The sequence below is a fragment of the Balaenoptera borealis genome, assembly GCF_965194805.1.
Source record: "Balaenoptera borealis genome assembly, chromosome: 1".
Taxonomy (NCBI): Eukaryota; Metazoa; Chordata; class Mammalia; order Artiodactyla; family Balaenopteridae; genus Balaenoptera; species Balaenoptera borealis.
In genome coordinates, this window is record NC_138860.1 from 161270635 (window position 1) to 161292438 (window position 21804).

At 40.0% G+C, this 21804-nt stretch overlaps 2 long non-coding RNA genes across 4 annotated transcripts; one reads left to right on the plus strand and one right to left on the minus strand.

The window, feature by feature from the left end:
* Positions 1-2160: 2160 nt before the first annotated feature.
* Positions 2161-15611, minus strand: LOC309627562. 3 transcript variants are annotated; one of them, XR_014243809.1, is made up of 6 exons: positions 15533-15611; positions 14727-14909; positions 14458-14510; positions 8636-8777; positions 4831-5044; positions 2161-3234 (listed from the first exon to the last, which is right to left on the minus strand). It is a non-coding gene; the product is annotated as an uncharacterized lncRNA (long non-coding RNA). The 3 variants fall into 3 exon arrangements; XR_014243807.1 differs by lacking the exon at positions 14727-14909 and having other exon boundaries at positions 4831-4957; XR_014243808.1 differs by lacking the exon at positions 14727-14909.
* On the plus strand, positions 14916-19351 carry LOC309627591. Its single transcript, XR_014243832.1, has 2 exons — positions 14916-15321; positions 18962-19351. It is a non-coding gene; the product is annotated as an uncharacterized lncRNA (long non-coding RNA).
* The last annotated feature ends 2453 nt before the right edge of the window (positions 19352-21804 follow it).

Consider the following 21804-nt stretch of genomic DNA (forward strand, 5'->3'; position numbering starts at 1 on the left):
TTTTTGGCTGTGTCAGGTCTTAGTTGCAGCACACGGGATCTTTCGTTGCAGTGTGTGGGCTTCTCTCTAGTTGTGCTGCTTGGGCTCCAGAGCTTGCAGGCTCAGTAGTTGTGGCACACGGGCTTAGCTGCCCCCTGGCATGTGGGATCTTAGTTCCCCAACCAGGGATTGAACCGTGTCCCCTGCACTGGAAGGCGGATTCTTAACCACTGGACCACCAGGGAAGTCCCTCTCTGTGTGGTTTTAATTTGCATTTCCCTAATGACTAATAATGTCGAGCATCTTTTCAGGTGCTTATTTACCATCTGTGTACCTTCTCTGGTAGACTATCCATTCATATATTTTTTTTAAATCGGGTTGTTTGCTTTCTTATTGTTGAATTTTGAGAGATTTTTAAAAGATATATTCTGGCATATTCCTTTGTCATACAAGTGTTTTCTCCTAGTCTGTGGTTTGTCTTTTTATTCCCTTAACAGTGTCCTTCACAGAGCAAAAGTTTTAAATTTCGATGAAATCAATTTTTTTCTTTCATGGATTGTGCTTTTGCTATCTTATCAAAGAACTCTGCTTAACTAGAAGTCATGAACATTTTCTCTTATGTTTTCTTCTAAGAGTTTTACAATCTTATGTTTTACATTTAGATCTCTGATCCATTTTTTTGAAAAACAGCTTTATTAAGGTATAATTCACATACCATACAATTCACCCATTTAATGTGTAAATTAAATATTTTTTAGCATATTCAGAGTTGTGCAACCATCACCACACCTAATTTTAGGACATTTTTATCCACCCCCCCCAAAAACAAAACCCACACCCATTAGCAATAAATCCCCTTTTCCACTTTCTACCTTTAGCCCCGAGCAACCATTAATCTATGTTCCATCTCTTCAATCTCGCTTATTTTAAGCATTTTATATAACTTGAATCATACAATATGTGATATTTTGTGACTTCTTTCACTTAGCATATTTTCAAGGTCCATTCATGTTGTAACATGCATCAGTACTTCATTTCTTATTATAGCTGAATAATAGTCCACTGTATGAATATACTATATTTTATTTACCCATTCACCAGTTGATGGACATTTAACAGTTTCAGCTTTTTAGTTATTATGAACACTGCTGCTATGAACATTTGTGCACACATTTTTGTGTGGACAAATGTTTTCGTTTCTCTTGGGTGTAGGAATAGAACTGCTGGGTCTTTTGGCAACTCTATGTTTAACTTTTTGGGGAATTGCCAAATTGTTTTCCGAAGTGGTTGCACCATTTTACAATTCCACCAGTAATATATGACAGTTCCAACCATCACTGCTTGTTACTGTCTTTTTGATTAGTGACATGCTAGCAAATGTGAAGTGGTATCTCACTGTGGTCTAGCTATGATCCATTTTGAGTTAATTTTTTACAGTGTAAATTGTAGATCAAGGTTCATATTTTTGCATATAGACGTCCAGTTCTAGCACCATTCATTGAAGACTTTCCTTCCTCTACTGAATTGCTATTGCACCTTGGTCAAAAATCAGTTCATCATATTTGTGAGTCTATTTCTGGGATTTCTATTCTGTCTCATTATTCTATGTTATCCTTTTGCCCAGATTACACTGCCTTGACTGCTGTAGATTTATAGTATGTCTTAAAATCAGGTATAAGCCCTCCAGACTTTGTTCTTCTTTTTCAAAATTGTCTTGGCTAGTCTAGTTCCTTTACCTTTCTATATAAATTTTTGTTTGGGATTGCATTAAATCTATAGGTCAATTTGGGCAGAACTGCCATCTTAACTATATTGAGTCTTCTAATCCATATGCATGATATGTCTCTTCACTTTAGTTCTTTTTTCACCTCTTTCCTTAGCACATAAAACCTCACATAATTTGTTATATTTATACTTAAGCATTTCTTTCTCCTTTGGAACCAATACAAATGGTACTGTTTTTTAAATTTGTGTTTCCAGTTGTTCATTGCTAATATATAGAAATACAACGGATTTTTGTATATTGATCTTGTATCCTGCAACCTTGCTAAACTTTTTAGTTCTAAGAGCTTTTTAATAGATTCTTTGGGATATTTTACATAGACAATCATATCATCTGTGAATAGTTTTACTTCTTCCTTTTCAACTAGAATGCCTTTAGTTTTCTCCAGACTTACTACATTTGCTTAGACTTCCACAGCAATATTCAATAGGAGTAATGACAGTAGACATTCCTGCATTAATTTCCAGTCTTAGGAGGAAAGCATTCCATTTTTCACCATTAAGTATGATGTTAGCTGTAGTTTTATTGCAGATGACCTTTACCAGACTGAAGAAGTTCCCTTCTATTCCTAGTTTGCTGAATTTTAATTATGAATGAATGTTAATTTTTTAAAGTGCTTTTTCTGGACCTATTTATATGATCATGTAATTTTTCTTAAATCTGTTAATGTGTAGAATTACATTGATTTTCAAGTGTTGAAATCAGTCTTGTATTCCTGGAATGAACACCATTTGGTTATCTTTTTTATATATTGCTGAATTTCACTTGCTAATATTTTGTTGACGAATTTTTGCTTCTATGTATGGAGGGCAGAGATACTGGTTTGTAGTTTTCTTGGATCTTTGTCTCATTTCGATATGAGGTTACTGCTGGCTTTATTAAAATGAGCTAGGAAGTATTACCTCTTTATCTTCTGGAAGAGATTGTGAAAAATTATTGTTGTTTCTTCCTTAAATGTTTAGTAGAATTCACCAGTGAAATCATCTGGACCTAGAGTTTTCTTTTTTGGAAGCCATGAATTAGATTTCTTTAATAGGTATAGGACTATCCACTTTATTTCTCCTTGAATGAGCTTTGGTAATTTGTGTCTTTCAAGAAATTGGTCCATTTCATTTAAGTTGCTGCATATATGTGCAGAGTTGTTCATGGTATTTCCTTATTATACTTTTAATATTTGTAGGGAGACTAGTGATGTCCCCTCCTTCATTCTTTATGTCAGGACTTTGTGTCTTCCCTCTTTTTATCTTGGTCAGTCTGGATAGATATTTATCAACTTTACTGATTTTTTTTTTTTTTAAGAATCAGCTTTTGGTTCCATTGATTTTCTCTATTTTTCTGTTTTCGATTTTATTAATTTCTGCTCTTATCTTTATTATCGCCTTCTGCTTGCTTTGAGTGTATTTTGCTCTTCTTTTTCTAGGTTATTTAGTGAATTATCCACTTTGGAGGCTCCAGAGCCATAGTAACAAATCCTGATTAAAATAGGCCAAAGAAAAAAAAAAAAAAAGAGGAAATCAGACAAATCTATAGATGCAAAAATTTAATATAAAACATTTTATTAAGATAATTAATCATAAAATAATAAAGAGAAACCAATATTATAATATCAATAAATGCCAAAATGACATTGGATCTCATTCAGCATTATTTTAAAAATAGGTAGAATGTTCAAATCAAAACTACATTAAGGGGCTTCCCTGGTTGCGCAGTGATTAAGAATCCACCTGTCAATGCAGGGAACATGAGCTGAAGGCTTCAGAGATGAACGGGCTCAATGACAGGCATATATAATTACTTGGGGGGGGGTGGGAGGAAGTGGGGGGGGGGAGGAATGCCTAGCTAGGCACATCCTGGTAAAGCTCCTAAAATCCAAAGAAGGGAGGGATGAGAAAAACAGGCTAAACAAACAAAAATAAGATAAAATAAAACAGAGAAAATTACTAAACGAATGAATCAGATCAGAATCAGCAATATCTGAGGCTTAAAAACAAAGATACAATGGCTAGAACATTCTCAGGGAAAATGATTTTGAATCTAAAGGTCTCTACTCAGTCAAACTACTATGCAAGGGACTTCCCTGGTGGCATAGTGGTTAAGAATCTGCCTGCCAACGCAGGGGACACAGGTTCAAGCCCTGGTCCGGGAAGATCCCACATGCCGAGGAGCAACTAAGCCCATGTGCCACAACTACTGAACCTGCGCTCTAGAGCCCGCGTGCCACGACTACTGAAGCCCACGTGCCTAGAGCCTGTGCTCTGCAACAAGAAGCCACCGCAATGAGAAGCCCGTGCACTGCAACAAAGAGTAGCCCCTGCTCACTAGAGAAAGCCCATGTGCAGCAACAAAGACCCAACTCAGCCAAAACTAAATAAATTAAAGAAAATTAATTTCAGTATATCAATACATCATACAATGGAATATGATATAGCCAGTTAAAAGATTGAGATAGGTCTAAATATTTTGACATGTAAAGATATCTAACATATGTTACTAACTAAAAGGAAAGTTGCAGAACTAATTTTTATAACATAAACAGATAAATACACAAATAGAAACAAAGCAAATATGTATCTGTGAGCTTATGTATTTTCTGTCTGCTTATATGTAATATAAATAGAAAATAGTCTGAAAGATACTTTTTACTTTATATGCAGTATACTTTGTTTTAATACCTTTCTAATTAAAAAAGTAATTACAGGGAGGGGGTCATGGGGAGTGACTGCTTAATGGGTATGGGGTTTTCTTTTAGGGTGATGAAAATGTTCTGGAACTTGATAGAGGAGGTAGCTACACAACATTGTGATGTACTAAATGCCACTGAATTGTACACTTCCAAATGGTTAATTTTATGTTATGTGAATTTTACGTCAAAAAAAAAAAAAAAAGAAATATAAATGGTGGAGGGGGAACTCAAGTTTTTACTTAGTAGCAACATTTTTCTTTCTTCAATAGTGATTTGAACACTCTGATATTTGAATCTCAAGCCCTCACCTAGTTAAACACTTTAAGAGCTCACAGCTTTCAACAACCAAGGGAACAAAAATTCTCCAAAGAGCAGTTGTCCTCACCCACTAAGACCAGGTTGCCATAGATCTCCAGCATCACCTCTTTGTACAGGGCCCTTTGTGCAGGGTCCAGCTGCCCCCACTCCTCCTCGGTGAAGTCCACGGCCACATCCTTGAACGTAACAGGTTCCTAAGACACCAATGAACAGTAATTCCTCTTCAGTGAGCAAACATCTACACCAGCTTCCATGGTACAAAGGGTATAAACTTGGCAACACTGAGAAAGGTAGACAGTATAAAGGGGACTTCAGAATTTTGTCCTAAGCCGTAAGAATAATTTAAAGAACAATAAAAAAATTTTAAAGATATGTATATCTTTTGCAGAGGCTCACCAACCCTAATAATATGAGGAGCTCTTAAAAATCAATTAAAATGCTCCCGTTAAAAATGGACAAATGATAAATAATCTGAATGAGTAATTTCAAGAAGAAAAAAAAATTACCAATAAACCCATGAAAAGACATGCTGCCTCACAAATTATCAAAGAAATGGATATTCAGAGAACGAGGTATTATTTTCCCCTATCCTTGAGGCAAAGATTAAGACTTATAATACCCAGTACCAGTGACAGTATGAGAACACACATACCCCCATATACTGTTGGAAGGAGTATAAATTGGTATAAACTTCTTTGGAGAACAATTTAGCAGTATTTATCAAACATATCTTTTGATCCAGCATTTCCAATTCTAGAAATTCATCCTCATAAGATAACTAATGACTTCCTTGCTGATAAACGCAATGGAAAGTTTTCAATCCTTTTTATGCTTGACTCCTTGGCATTATTTGGCCCTGTTGACCACATGGTCTTCCTCAGAACTCCTCCGAGAGTCTGGATATCATAGTATCCTAACTCTCCTAAGTCTCTGGTCAATCTTTCTCAATCTCCTTCTCTACTGGTCAATGTGCGGGTTTCCTGGCTTGGATCCTAGGCCTTCTTCTCACTCTCCCTATGTGATCTCATCTATTCTGATAGCTTCAAACGCCAGCTGAATGCTGACAACTCTCTAATGTACTTTGGCAGCCAAGACCTCAAGCTATACCTAGAGTTCCAGACCCAAATATCTCTTTGGTGAACATCCAGTGTGAAGCATAGTGCCTGATCTACAGTAGGTAATCAATAAATTTCTACCAAGTGAAAGAAATAACTATTTGGATGTCTCAAAGACATCTAAATCAACATGCTCAGTTCTGACTTTATCTTCCTTTCCAAAACTGCTTCTCTCCCAATGCTCTCTAACTCCGGAAACGCCACCTCCAACCACCCAGATGTTTAGGTCAGAAAAAAAGGAGTCATCCTTGACTTCCTCTCTCCCATCCCTCACATGATCCGTCACTAAATCTTTTAAAATATCTCTTTTACCTCCACTGCCCCCACTTTATTCTGAGCCGCCATGATCTCACCTCTGCCTCCTAATTGGTCTATACCATCCTGCCTTCCTGCAACATAATCTCTACTCTGGCTCCTCTTTTTGTGCCCATTCCTTAAATATTAATATTTGTGTTCCTCAAGATTCTTCTCTGGTTATCTTCATTTTCTTCTCTTCTCACATATCAGCTGGATGATCTCAACCAAGCCCATGACTTTAACGACCATATACATGGTGACAACTCATAAATTTGTATCTTTCACCTGGATCTGTCTCAGACCTTGATATCTATCTACCTTCTAGACTTCTTTAATTGGATGTCCCACAGGTGCTTCAAACTGTCTTCTAACTCCCCTCTGCACACACAAACACACACAGAAACACAGAGGCTCCATCTCCTCTGTTCCTTATCTCAGTGAAGACTATCACCTTTCACCCAGTTGTCTAAAACTTGCATTTCAGCCTTAACTACTCCCGTTCCCTCACTCTCCACCACTATATACAGACCCACAGTGTTATATATGTTTTAGATACATACTTGGAAATGTCCATATTCTTTATATACTTATTTATCTACAAAGCCAAGTTCTATTCCATTTCATTTCAAAGGTATATTTCAACATAAAGTTCATTTGATGCTGGCTAATTAGCCAGGCTAACTGATACCTTTATTATTAAACAAATCCAAGGATTCTTTGATCTATCATTCTTTTTGGAAGCCCAGCACCTTTAAACATTTAATTAGGAAGATATCATTTCTATTTTCAAGCAAGCTTGTAGATTCTTAGACTATCTTAAAGACTAACCACCAAGTGTAAATATAGCTGCATCCATACCTGAACAGAATGGCTAGGTATTAAAATGCCCTTGATAAGAATTGGCAGTTTTGGGAATAGATAGGAAGGTGTCCTATGAACTGAAAATGATTTTATGAGATTACTTAAAAGCTAGTGCTTTCCTTTCCAATCACTGCACTGTAAAGAAGTCTAATATGGGTACAGCCACTGTGGAAAACAGTGGTTCCTCAAAAAACTAAAAATAAAACTACCATATGATCCAGCAATCCCACGCCTGGGTATACATCCAAAGAAAAGGAAAACACGAATTTGAAAAGATACATGCTCCCCAATGTTTATAGCAGCACTATTTACAATAGCCAAGATACGGAAGCAACCCAAGTGTCCATCAACAGATGAATGGCTAAAGAAGATGTTACACACACACACACACACACACACACACACACACACACACACACACAATGGAATACTACTCGGCCATAAAAAAGAATGAAATTTTGCCATTTGCAACAATATGGATGGACCTAGAGGGTATTATGCTTAGTGAAATAAGTCAAACAGAGAAAGACAAGTACTGTATGTTACCACTTATATGTGGAATCTAAAAAAAAAAAAAACCACACAAACAAAAGCAAATGAATGAATATAACAAAACAGAAACAGACTCACAGATATAGAGAATCAACTAGTGGTTACCAGCGGGGAGAGGGAAGGGAGTAGGAGCAAAATAGGGGTAGGGGAGTAAGAGGCACAAACTACTATGAATAAAATAAATAAGCTACAAGGATATATTGTACAGCACAAGAATATACCCAATATTTTATAACTTTAAATGGAATATAATCTATAAAAATTTTGAATCACTATGTCGTATGCCTAAAACTAACACAATATTGTAATTCAACTATACCTCAACTTAAAAAGAAGTCTAATATGAATGGGGATGTGATAGATCTTTTAGTGTGGTTATTTGTATTTATTATGGTTCTAAGAAGAAAGATTAAGTTGTATTGTGGGAAGGCTCTAAGAATGAAATTCAATGTCTTTTATAAAGCTTTGAAATAGTTTACTAGTGATCTGTCAGTCTTGAAATTCAAGCATCAACATCATTAATGCTTAGACTACAATAATTGTAACTCATTTTCTAAGACTATATATTATGTGACTCAAAGACACACTTAAGACTTCTGTTCTGGATATCTATCCACTGTCTTAATTCTGTTTCTCAATCATCACAAACTTATTTCCTATAGAGAGCATTCACTGCAATGCAGTGAAGTAACAGAGAATTTCTAAGTCTAGAAATACAGCAACTTTAGAAACAAAGTTGATGAAAATAAATTCCCAGTAACTAGGCATGTTCACATTGCAGTACTAATTTTCAATTCTTAATTATGAGAAGCTTTTAGGAACTGGCTGTAAAGGTGAAAATATTCAAGTTGGTCTTGAATAAAGGGACACTGCTAATGTTTTGTTTATTTGACCCTAAGAATTTAGACTGATAACAGCTGGCATTAGAAAATCTATTAACATATATAATCATAACAAGTAAAAAAGGAAAATCCATATGACCATCTCACAGGATGGCAAAACAGCATTTAATAAAATAAATCAAATTCTAATTTAAAAACACTTTACTTTTTTTGGCTGCACCGTGCAGCATGTGGGATCTCAGTTCTCCAGCCAGGGATTGAACCCGCGCCCCCTGCACTGGAAGCATGGATTCTTAATCACTGGACCACCAGGGAAGTCCCTAAAAACACTTTTAAAGGACATTGGTCTAGTGAAATAAACAGACAAAACATAAACCCAAATGAGAATAACAGATTATCAATATGCAATGATAATATTTTGACTTGGTCTTGAATATCGGGAGATTGAAAATATTTGTAAAGGAGTCTGTTTTACAATTTTAACCAGATATGAATAATGAATGATCACATCAATTAAATTCTGTCATTTTCTAAAATTTATTCTTAAATATAGTAGGAATGTGTCATTATAAATGCCTAAAACCACAGTTTTCAATGCCCAACCCTAGGTTTTATTTCAGCTATTAAAGAAGCAACATCAAGTGTATTTAAGGCTGTATCACTACAGATTGTGCTGAAAAATCACTTGCAGTGTTGCAATGTCTCACATCTATAATGATCCTACACACGGTGAGTAAGCAGTACAGGCACACATAAATTAGCTGCTAATATAAATGAAACCTCTAAGCCTATGATCTATTTGATCTCATGTAAAGAAATACATTTTTTGGTTCTTCTTCATATTCCTTGTTTGTAAAATGTCTGTGCAATACGGCTGTACTATTTATTCACTTGGCTGAGGATTTTTTCTAAACAGTGCATATTCTTTTTATATAATATAAAAAATGCAGTGGCAACTTTGAGTCTCTAATCTAGCCCACTAGTTTGACGAAGTGCTGGCTTGTATGTCTAGGCTAGACACTTAAATTATAACTTTTTCCTAGGGTATGTACTGACATAATTAACATTCATCTATGGAAAGAAAACTTGATGATAAAACAACACACATTTCAAATAACCCCCTCCCTCCCACTCTTGCAATGAGAATCACATTTCATTTGCTATTTTTTTCTGATAACAAAAGTGCTATTATGGAAGATAAGAGAAAACTACAAAAAAAAAAATACAAAATATATAATCACATTGCCCCCAAATAACTACTATTTACATTTTGGCATATACATGTAAGTTTTAAAACTTGGGGATATTCTTTACAACTTTTAAAAACATTTTTCAATTAAAATATCATGAACATTTTCCCCTATTAGTAAATATTCTTCTACACCTTGTTAATGGCTGTATAGTGGCTCTTCTCATGGTTATATCATAATTTATTTAACAATCTCCCAGGACTTCCCTGGTGGTCCAGTGGTAAAGAATCTGCCTCCCAATGCAGGGGATGCGGGTTCGATCCCTAGTCAGGGAAGCAACTAAGCCCACGTGTCACAACTACTGAGCTCGTGGGCCTCAACTATAGAGCCACAACTAAAGGGAAAACCCGCATGCCACAACTAGAGAGGAGCCCGCGTGTCACAGCAAAGAGTCCACGCATCGCAACGAAAGATCCCGTGTGCCACAACTAAGATCCAACACAGCCAAATAAATAAATATTAAAAACAAAACAACAACAACAAAATCTCCCTATATTGGACACTAAAGTTACTTACCATTTTTCATTACCATAATGATACTGCAAGTTATATCACTGTATTTAAATTACATGCACTTATCAACTCTTTTTCTCAGGGTAAATTCCTAAAAGTAGAATTGTTAGCTCAAAGACTTTTGTTAGGTTTGTTAGGTAAAGACTTCTGACACGTATTTCCAAAGCCCTCCAAAAAGTTTGTAGCAAAATGACATTTAGTTTAAAAGTATTTGAGTGTCCTGGTTTTACCAGTAGGTATTTTTAAAAAACACATCTCTGCCAATTTGATAGGTGGCAAAAATACCATTTTATTATATTATAACATTTCTTGGATTACTAGTTAAGTTGAAAAATAGTAAACCAGACGCTACAAATATTTATAAGATTTACAGGTCAATAATATCATGTCACAAAAATAAGGAATTTCACCTAACTGGAAATAAAGAAAAAGGACTACTCCTTTCCCCACAACTGAAAAGGAAAAGTAAGACAAAACAACCCAGTGAGCTGAGGGCAGAGTGGCAGGCAGCTGGAAAGGACGAGTTGCCCTGCAGAGATGCCAATAGCAGCGCTGCTGTGGTATACGGAACCTTATGCCAGCTGCAGGGTGGGAAGCTTAGCCTGACCTGGGACCTCTGAGGAACTGGGACCATCCCATGTTAGTACCATTCTCTAAGCTACTGGCAGAAACAGAAGCATATTTCCCCTGGAGAAAAATTTCCCATAGGACTAATATATATAAAGATCAATCAATGAGCTCACAATTAAAGTCATCAAAGGGGAGAGTGAGCAGAAAACAGATTTACACTACCAACAACTATAGATATTTAAACTATCAGATACAGAACCAGAACAACAATACATGAATTATTTGAAAAAATAAAAGATGCAATTATAAGATGATAAAGCAAAGAAATTATCTGAAAATAACATGCAGTTGTGAAAAAAAATAACAAATGGAATGTCTAAAGATGCATTAAAAAGGAACTTCTAGGAAGAATGTATTTCAGGAAAAAGAAAAGTGATCCCAGAAGGAAAGGCTGAGACAGAAGAAAGAATGGCATGCAAATAAATGATAAACATATATGTAAATCCAAATAAACATTGTCTGTATAAAATAATAATTCTAATAATATCTAATTTATTAAGAGGACAGAATTAAAATGCAAAAAACAGGGACTTCCCTGGCGGTTCAGTAGTTAGGGCTCTGCACTTCTACTGCAGGGGGCACAGGTTCGATCCCTGGTCGTGGAACTAAGATCCTGCAAGCTGCTCGGCAAGTCCAAAAAAATAAAAAATAAATAAAATGCAGAAAACAATAGCTTTTAAGTCAATGGGGGATGTGATCAGTAGTAAAGAGTTCCTAAGTCCTTGCATTATTCTGAAAGAGGTTAACATATTGTTTAAACCTAGGCTTGCAAGTATGCACGATAAAATTTCAAGGGTAACCACCAAACGAATGGATATAAGTTATAAATTTCAAACATGTAAAGAGGAAAAGAAAAAAGAAAAAAACCCTCTCCACTTAAAAAACAAACAAAAAAAAGGTAAGAAAGGAGGGGAAAATACAGGAAAAATGGACAAATAAAATTAAAGTGCAAGACAGTACAAACACATCAAATATATCAATAACTACACTAAATGCAAACAGACTAAACTTGCTAGTTAAAAAGGTGCTGATTATCAGATTGAGGGGGGGAGGAGACAGAATTCAGCTATAAGCAGTTAATGAGAGATATACCTAAAGCATAAGGCCCTGAAAAGGTTGAAATAATGGAAAAAGATAAACCAGGTAAATAATAAACAAAAGAAAGCAGGAATAGCTATACTAATATCGAACAAAATAGATTTCTAGACACAAAGCATCACTAGTGATATAAAAGGTCACTACATAGGGATAAAAACTTTAATTCTCCATGAAGATATAACAACTCAACTTGTATGTACCTCATAAAACATCCTCAAAGTAATATATTTTTTAAAATGTAAGTACTACAGAGAGAAATTGACATATCTACTACTCAAAGAGATTCCACACACTTTTTTTCTCAATTCTCGATGGGTCAAGCAAACAAAAATAAATCAATAAAGATACAAAAATTTTAAACAAGTCAGATCTTACAGACAACTATAGACAGCTTTAAAAATTGTATAGAAGTATTAAAAATTAGAGGAAAATGCTGTAAGTAACTTCCAATTAGCATTATTATCTATGACCTAGGCTGCTTAGCACCAGATTTCTGTTGGTAACAAGAAAGTTGAGATGCTCCTTTACCATGCTGACGAAAAGCCCTCAGACCCTCTCTGGTAGAAGAGAAAGAACACCCATAGCCCAGCCCAAGGGTCATCCTTGGATTTTAAAGAACACAAACCCTGTTCAATGAATAAATACACTCACTTTATTTGGGAGAATCCTGCGGCTTCAAGATATTTCTGAAGATAAGTGTTCCGTTATGGAAAGAGCACTAGATATGAGGAGTAATAGATGGGGGTTTAAGTTTTGTTTTTTCCAAAAGTAACCATCTGACATTGGATGAAGGTAAGGAGGATGATAAGGATGATAAAGATTTATTCAATAGATATTTATTGTGTACCTACAATGCATCAGATATTGTTCCTGACTCTGGGGATACATTAGTGAATAAAACAGATAAACACTGCCCCGGTGGAACTAGCTTACATTCTATCAGTATGTGACAGGGAAGAAACATAATACATAAGTATACTATATAGTAGGTTAGAGGGTGATATGAAGGTTAATTTTATATGTCAACTTGGCTGGGCCACATTGCCTAGATATTTGGTCAAACATTACTCTGGATGTTCCTGTGAGGGTTTTTTAGATGAGATGAACATTTAAATGGGTGGACTTTGAGTAAAGTAGATTGCCCTCCTTAATGTGGGTTGTCCACATCCAATAAATTGAAGGTCTTAATGGAATAAAGACTGACCTCCCTAAAATGAGAATGAATTGTGCCAGCAGATGGTCTAAAAAAAAAAAGTTGGTACCTAGCCACTTACCTTTAGAGAATATACATTCTACTCAAGCACACATGAAACACTGTAAAAATTGATCATAAACTAGGCCATAAGGCAATTATAAACAACAAAAAACAGTAAAGACTTGAAAGAGGTATGGAAGTTCATATACAGGTATCCTTGCTATCTACCACTTTGCATTCATGAAAGACCTACATTAAGACCTACATTAGCACCTGTTTTCGCTAACAGAAAGAAATCTGAAAAGCATTTTCACTTTTATGAAGAAAAACAAAAATCAAAAAAAACATTCAGCATTTGTTTTGCAAAGAGTCATTACAGAGGCAGCACATACCCAGGGCTGCTAGAGTGGCACTGCCAAACTTCTTCCCCAGGAACTTCACTCAGCATCAAGCGTCCATAGCTTTGAACTGTGTCTGTGAGCATCTGTGCTTTATCTCGATTTATTTTGTGCGTCCATTAGCAAGATGTGTCCTAAAGTAATTGCTTCTTTCCACCATTTCGGCTTCGGAAAGGTTTCATAGGAACACCCCACTTTTAGATAGCGGGGGAAACCTGTAGTACTCAAATTTTCTCTAGCTCACCTCCTTTAGTCTTCCTCAATCACCCCAGTGCACACTGATTCTTTCCCCTCCTCTAGCACTGTTATCACTGAGTGCAGTCTTCAAACTGACACTTAAGAGTGGCTTCTTTTCATATTACTCATTGTATATGTGAGTAGTAATCACTATTTTATACATGTACATATTAATCTCCCCCAAAGAAACCACACACTTTGAAGTAAGAATTGTATCTAAGTCAATTTGTTTTGCTCTTACAAATAAATGAGCACAGAGCAACCATGACGAAGTAGACAAATGAATGGGCAACACGCTAGGGAGAGAAGAGACCTAACCTAAAGGAGGGCACCAGGCAAGAAAGTGCATTCCTTTCGGAGTCCTTCATTTCACAGACTAGGCCCACCCCTCAAGATGTGCACAATTTAGGCTCAGTCCCTGGATGAGAAGACTTGTCCACTGACAACATGTACAGCATAGGCAATGGGCCTAAAGACAAATCTGGCTCCACCATTTAATAGCTTGGTGAACTTGACAGGTCTCTAAACCTCACTGAGCCAGTTGTTACATCTGTAAAATGGAAATAATGTCCACTTCTCACAACTGTTGTGAGTATCAAAAGAAAAGTCAATGTTGAGTATATCCAGCACATCCATAAATGTGTTTCCTTCTTCTTTTCTTCAAGAGTATATATACCGGGACCGAGAAAGGAAACCTGCATCTCACCTGGGAATTGGTCATCTCTTCCTCAGCAAGGTCAAGGAGTTAAGGAGGCAAAGCTGGAAAAGAAAGGAGCCATGAGACAAGCCTGCCTTGCAGCTCCCAGAGTGGCCAGCTGGGACACCTGTCCAGCCTCGCCCGAACCATTCCCTCAACCAGCCTGCCCTACGTTGCCTTCTCTTCTCCACACTACAGACTGTTCACCATCTCAGGTAAGAGATGGGGAACAGTCTATTCTAAGTCCAGGGTCTCTCCCTGTTCTCTGAAGGTGTCACCTGCCCCAAGCCTTGCTGAGGAACGTCCACAGCCCCAGCAGCTCCAGAACCACTTCCTCCTCCAGACCCCGGTCTCGGCTAGTAGTTTTGGCAGGAAGCCTCAGGTCACAGGTGTATCCTCTCAAGATGGGGTCCAGCTGCCTGAGGAGATGCGGTCTTCTTTCCTACCAGTATGGCTTGTTCCTGTGGGCTCAAGAACAGCAAGAGTGCCACAGTCGGAAATCCAGCCGGGCTCAAAGTTACACTAAGCGTCTCCCAGGATACATACGGAGGAACTCCGGCTAGGGACCTCTGGACACCGGGACTGCAAAGCCGGCGGCCAAACACTTGAAGGAGAAACCCGAGACATCAGAGGGGGGAAGCGCCCGCACACACTGCTCTGGGGTGATACGTGGCTGTCCCGCCCCGCCGATATGCTGCGATCGCATTCCCGACCTGGGGGCGCCACAGCCGGGAGCAGCGAGGCACAGGGTCCTGAGCCAAGGCTGGAGTCTGAAGGAGAAGGGGATCCTGGAGCCAGGGGGGGTGGAGGTTCCACGAACGCTCCTGTCTGCGGTGAGCAGAGCCGGTGACTGTGACTGCTTTAGAGAATCTGGTAAGTTCTGACCCTCCACAGCCAAATCGCGGGTGACACACTCTTTCGGGGACCATCGCTCCCGGGGCCCCAGACTTGGGGCTTCAAGTCCCTCAATCCCACCCCTACTCTGGCCCTCTGATATCCATCTTCCCTTTGACCCAGAGTGCCCCTCTGAACCCCAGTCTTGCCGGAAGTAGCTCCTGCCGCTGCCAAGAGCCGCCAGACTCACCTGGCTCAAGCCGGGTCTCGGGTCTCTGGTCTCCCGGCCCGGGACCAACCCCGCTGGGGCTGTACTGCGCCTGCGCGGAGAGAGCCCGGCGTCTTCCACAAGACCCCGCGGCGCGCCGCCTCGGTCCCCCGCGCCGCTGTCACCATCGCCTGTGCCCCTGGCTGTGGCGTGTGGAGGGTTCTCCTTCAGCCTTGCCAAGGGCTAGAAACGCCACTTTTTAGTTTCAGTTCCTGGGATCCTACAGTGGCAGTGCCATGTAGAAGCTTGCGACCTACTACGGAGTTTTGAGTGGGGAGGGGAGGGTGTGCAGGCTGGGTGAGTCTGCGCGCTGGGACTTCTCCCCCTCACGCTTGGGAGCCTGGCTTTGTTGTCAAACCCAAGTTCATGTGCCCAATCAATGCCCAGTGATACCAGGGTTTGGAGCCAAGAAAAGTCTGTTGCAGGGCTGAGCAAGGAGAACAGGGCAACAGGGTGGCTCATGATCAAAAGAGCTGCAATCCCTGATGACTTGGAGGAAGAGTGTTTATACGCAAAATTTGGGGGGGGGGTGGTTTGCAGAGTGTGTGACCTTCCTCTGATTGGTTGGTGAGAGGTGTTCCAGGAATCTCAGCCATCAGCCTTCTGGTTCCAACCAGTTTGGGGTCTATGTGCTTATGCTTAGCATAAAGTTACCATCGTCTACCTGGGTGGAGACCTTAGTTCCTGTAGAACTAAGAGATACAAGCTGCATTGTTTCTGTATTCCCTCACTCCCCTTATTAGTCACTGTTTGAATCTGCCCTTTGGAACTCAGGGAAGGTCTAAGAGGCTGCAACCTTTTTCCTACAAACAAAAAATGGGGGACACAGAAAAGCTTTCGTGCTTGGGAGGGCCCCACGGGGTCCTGCTCAGTTTCAATCCCCCCTTTTCTTTGCTACTCCTCAATCATGAGGGGAACAGGTGTTGGACAAAAAAGGGAATAACATTTTGGATAGAGAGATTAATCGTAAACTCAGCAGAGGAACGTGGTTTTAGGGGCACTCAGTTTCAGCTTCTTGGGGTTGGGGGCTGAGAAGGGGAAAGGGACTGGCATCTCTCATTTGGCCAGTGGTCCTTTCCAGAATGTCACCTCATATGCACCTCTGGGCAGGCAGGTGTTCTAAGGCAGGGTGGCGAGGTACCCCTCAGTGCGGCTCGCCCTCCCGCACCGTTCTCGGATGGGGAGGCCTGGCCCCGTGTGACATCTTCCTATCCTCTGCATCCGTCCCCTGCCCCCAGCTAATGTACTCAATATGGTGTCCTCTTGGTGGCCCCTCTGCCCTGCTGTTTCTGTACAGGCTTCACTCCTTGCAAGCAGCCCCAATCTACATGGGGGAATCTCTTGCAACCCTCTTCATGGTACCAACTCGGGTCCTTGGGCTCTTTAATTAATAGAAATGGATAAGAGGCCAGATGAGAAAATCAGTCAAGGCTTTATTGAGACACGTGCTGCAGCACGAGGGAGGGAAAACAAGTAGAAGATTCCCTTGCTCGCTACCGGAGGAAGGGGGTGAGCTGGTACCTTATATGGGGTGAGGCTAGGGGCAGATGGGTGGGTCGGCTGGAGGGGTGGCTGAGGTGATCTGCCCACCCCCTTGGTGGTGCTGAGTGCAGGGATAATGCGCAGTACCCTGCTTTTGCTCCTGGCACCTCAGAAGTGGCAGTTGGTTTTTGGCCTTTTTGTATCTTACTGTTCATAATTTGCCCCAACTGTGCATGCATGCAGTTATTTTTAGTCCCTTACAGTTTCTTTGTATTTTGTTGCTCAAGGAGACGTTTGTCCAGGTGCAAGCACTCCAGTAAAGTGTCCTGGGTCCCAGGTTCCAGCCTATCTCACTCACTTGATTTTTGTAGAGAAATGCCAGGGCAGTCTCCGTCACGGCTGACTCATGACTCTGCTGACTCCCATCCCCACCCTCCGACCAATCTTCTGGTTATATGAGGTTGTAGGGGTTATGGGGCAGGTCTGAGAAGATGGTTGAGGATGGAAAAGTCGGTTTGGTCACCCTTTAACAAGTCCTGGAAGCAGAGAAGTTGTCTGACCCCCAATTATTTGTGCCTCTTTTTACAATGTGGGGTACATAATGCCTCACCTGTAAATCCTAGTTTCTATCCTAGGCTAAAGGACAAATCCCACTTAACATCTGTTACATAACATCCTGCACATGGACGTATCAAAAATTTAAACTATTCTCCCATTGTTGAACCTGTAGCTGTGGTAGTCAGCCCTATTCACAAATATTCTGGGTTCCCTCTTCTTTCCAGTACATGGTAGGATTGCAGTTTCCCATCCCTTGGAAGTTAGTGGTGACAATGTAACTTGTTTGGCGGCAAAATATGAGTAGAAGTAATTTGTGCCACCTCCAAAAGGAATCTCTTAAGAGCCAATGCACAAATTGTCATGTTTCTTTTCCCTCTGCCCCAGATATTGTAACGTTCATTGTGGCAAGCAGCCTCTAAAATGGCCCCCAATGATCCCCTTCTCCTGGTATTCAAGCCCTCGTAATCCCCTCTCCTTGAATGTACACTGAACCTGGTGACTTGCTTCTAATGAATAGAATATGACAAAAGTGATGGGATATCACTTCCAAGATTAGGTTACAAAAAGACTCTGGCTTCCATCACACTTGGCCTCTTTACCCTCCGCTGCTCCCTTAATCACTTTAAGAGCAGCCAGCTGCTTTGCTGTGGGATGTCCATGTGGTGCCTGGAGAGGGCTGTGTGGTAAAGAGCTGATGTATCCCGCCTGGTAGGACCTGACGCCTGCCAGCAGCCACATGAGTTAAGTTTGGAAATAGATTTTCTGAGGCCTGCCAATCATCACATAAGTGAACTTGGAAGCACGTCCTTCCCCCTGTTGAGGCTTGAGATGACTGTAGCCCCAGCAGACACCTGATTGCAGTCTTTTTTTTTTTTTTTAATGAAGTTTATTTATTTATCTAGGCCACGCAGCATGGCTTACAGGATTTTAGTTCTCCAACCAGAGGTTGAACCCGAGCCCTCGGCGGTGAAAGTGTAGAGTCCTAACCACTGGACCGCCAGGGAATTCCCGATTGCAGTCTTAAATGCCAGAGGATCCAGTGAAGCTATGCCCAGATGCCTGACCCACAGAAATTGCGACAAAATAAATTATTGTTGTTTTAAGCCACTAAGTTCTGGAGTAATTTGCTATGCAGCAGCAGATAACAAATACATTCAAGATGGTTCCAGAGTGGGGCAACATGGAGCTGAGGCCCCAGCCTGTCCAGCCTGGGCAGATATCATGGGTGAGAAACAAATCTTTGTACTTACAAGCCACTAAGTAGATTGGGGGGTTGGTTTAGTACTACACTAACCTTTGCAAGTGTAAATAACACAATGATAAACATTTTTGTACTGAAGTCATTTACTAAATTTCTAATCATTTCCTTAGGACAGATTCATAGAAATGGAATTGCTCATTTAAATGGTATGACAGGGACTTCCCTGGTGGCGCAGTGGTTAAGAATCTGCCTGCCAATGCAGGGGACACGGGTTCGGTCCCTGGTCGGGAAGATCTCACATGCCGAGGAGCAACTAAGCCCGTGCGCCACGACTACTGAGCCTGCACTCTAGAGCCCGTGAGCCACAACTACTGAGCCTGCATGCCACAACTACTGAAGCCTGCACACCTAGAGCCCGTGCTCCACAACAAGAGAAGCCACCGCAATGAGAAGCCCGTGCACCACAACGAAGAGTAGCCCCCGCTCGCCACAACTAGAGAAAGCCCGCATGCAGCAACAAAGACCCAAGGCAGCCAAAAATAATAAATAAATAAATAAATTTATTAAGTAAATAAATAAATAAGTAAATGGTATGATATTTTAAGACTTTTAATGCACATTACCAAATAATGGTCCAAAAAGTTATGTTGATTTACATTTCCACCACTGAGGGGTAGTTTGATTCACCAAACCCTGACCAGTTTATTTACCTTTCAGTCATAACTTATGCGTTGATGAAAAAAACCTGTTCATTACCTCCTCCAAATTATCTTTTAAATATAATAGTTTCTATCTCCCAGTACCACAGTCTTGGTTCAGGCTTCATCATTCCTTATGTGGCCTACTGCAGTATTCTACTCAATGCCCTTGCTTTCTGCAATCAATGTGCCACTCAGCTTGCCTAAGTTATCCTTCAAAAAATAGTAACCTGGTCATTAGTCTCCTTAAACTACTTCAATGCCAACCCGTGTATTAGTTATAATAGACTAAACTGGTGTAACAAATAGATCTTACAATGCATTGGCTCAGGAAAATAGAAGTCTATCTCTTCCTCATTTCACAGTCCGGGTAGGTGGTCCATGTTGGTGGGTAGCTCTTTTCTGTGTGGTCAATCAGCGACTGTTTTAGTCCATTCCGGCTGCTATAAAAAAAATACCACAGACTGGGAAGCTTATAAACAAGAGAAATTTATTTCTCACAGTTCTGGGGGCTGGAAATCTGAGATCAGGGTGCCAGCATGGTCGGGTGAGGGCCCTCTTCAGGGTGGCAGACTCCTTCTTACATGGTGGAAGGGGCTAGGAAGCTCTGTGGGGCCTCTTTTTTTTTTTTAAGGAAACATAAATAAATGCATTGACATACCATATTCACAATGGAAAGTACCAATATTATAAAGATGGCAGCTGTGCCCATGTTAACTCCTAAATTCAGTTCCAATCAATAACTGAACAATGAAAACATTTTTCATTGCAGACATTTTCAAACTTCACAGAAAAGAATAGTGTAATGAACTCCATGTACCCATCAACCAGCTTTGACAGTTATCAACATTTTGGCAATCTTGTTATAATTACAGGTATTTAAGGGGAACTGTGTGTTATTTTCCTGGAGAATTTTAAATCAGGACCAGAAATCATCATGTCATTTTGCCTGTAATTACTATAGTTTGCATCACTAAGTACTTATTTTTTAAAGCCATAATTACTATTCTATTATCATACCTACACAAATGAATAGTTATTCCTTAATATCATCTAACTTTCCATCCACATTCAGATTTCTCAGGTTGTATCCAAAGATGGCTTTCTACAGTTGGTGTATTTGAATCAGGATGTAAACAGTCCTTACATTGCATTTGCTTTTGTCCTTTAAGCCTCTTTGGCTGTGTAACAGCTTCCCTTCTTTTTATTTCCTGCAGTCTATTTGTTGTGTGTGCATGTGAAGGAAGGGATGTGGGTGGGTGCGTGTTCCAGTGGTTTGTGTGTGGGGCCTCTTTTATAAAGGCATTAATCCCAGTCATGAGGGCTCTGCCCTTATGACCTAATCCCTTCCCAAAGGCCACACCTCCTACTACTATCACCTTGGTTATTAGGTTTTCAACGTATGAATTTGGGGGCGGTGGGACACAAACGTTCAGACCATAGCAGTGACACAGACTGACAGTGGCTCTGCCCTTTTCAACACACTGCTTCCAAAGTTGACACATTCCAGCCCCTAGAAGAGCACCTCCACTACTAAAACACCATGCTCTGTGGTCTGGACTCCAAGGCAATTGCCTCTTAACTGGTCTCCCTATTTGCCCTCTTGCCATCCCTACTATCCATTTCCCACACACAGTCAGAGAGAACTTTCCAAAAATAAACCAGACTATACCACTCTTCTGCTAAAAATCTTCAAAATCTTCAAAACCTTCCCATCACATTTAGAAGGAAATCTCACATAATCTGGCACCTGTCTAATGCACAAAACTCACCTTCACTTCTCTGCTCCAGCCACACTGGACTTCTTGCTGATTCTCCACAGGCCAGGCTCACTCTTGCCTCCGGACCCTTGCACAATCTTTCCAAGGCTCCCTCCTTCGCTGCATTCAGGTCTCTATTTAAAAGTCTCCCCTTCTCAGAGGTCTTCCTTGGCCACTCCACCTTAGTTTCCTATGAATTCAATCGCCTGATGGGTTTTTTTTTTTTTTTAATGTTTTACTTATCAATACCTGGGGTTATTATATATTTGTTTGATTATTGTTTTTTGAGTTAAGTGCTGGCATCATGCCTTTTTTTGCTCACTGCTATATAATCAGTATACAGTCAGAACAGGGGTCAGCTCTGGTTTGCTGCCTGTTTTTCTTTTTTCTTTTTTCTGGCCGCACTACACAGCATGAGGAATCTTATTTCCCCAATCAGGGATGGAACCCGTGCCCCTTGCAGTGGAAGCTTGACCACTGGACCACCAGGGAAGTCCCCTGTTCACTGTTTTTGTAAATAGTTTTATTAGAACACAACCACACTCGTTCTTTTAC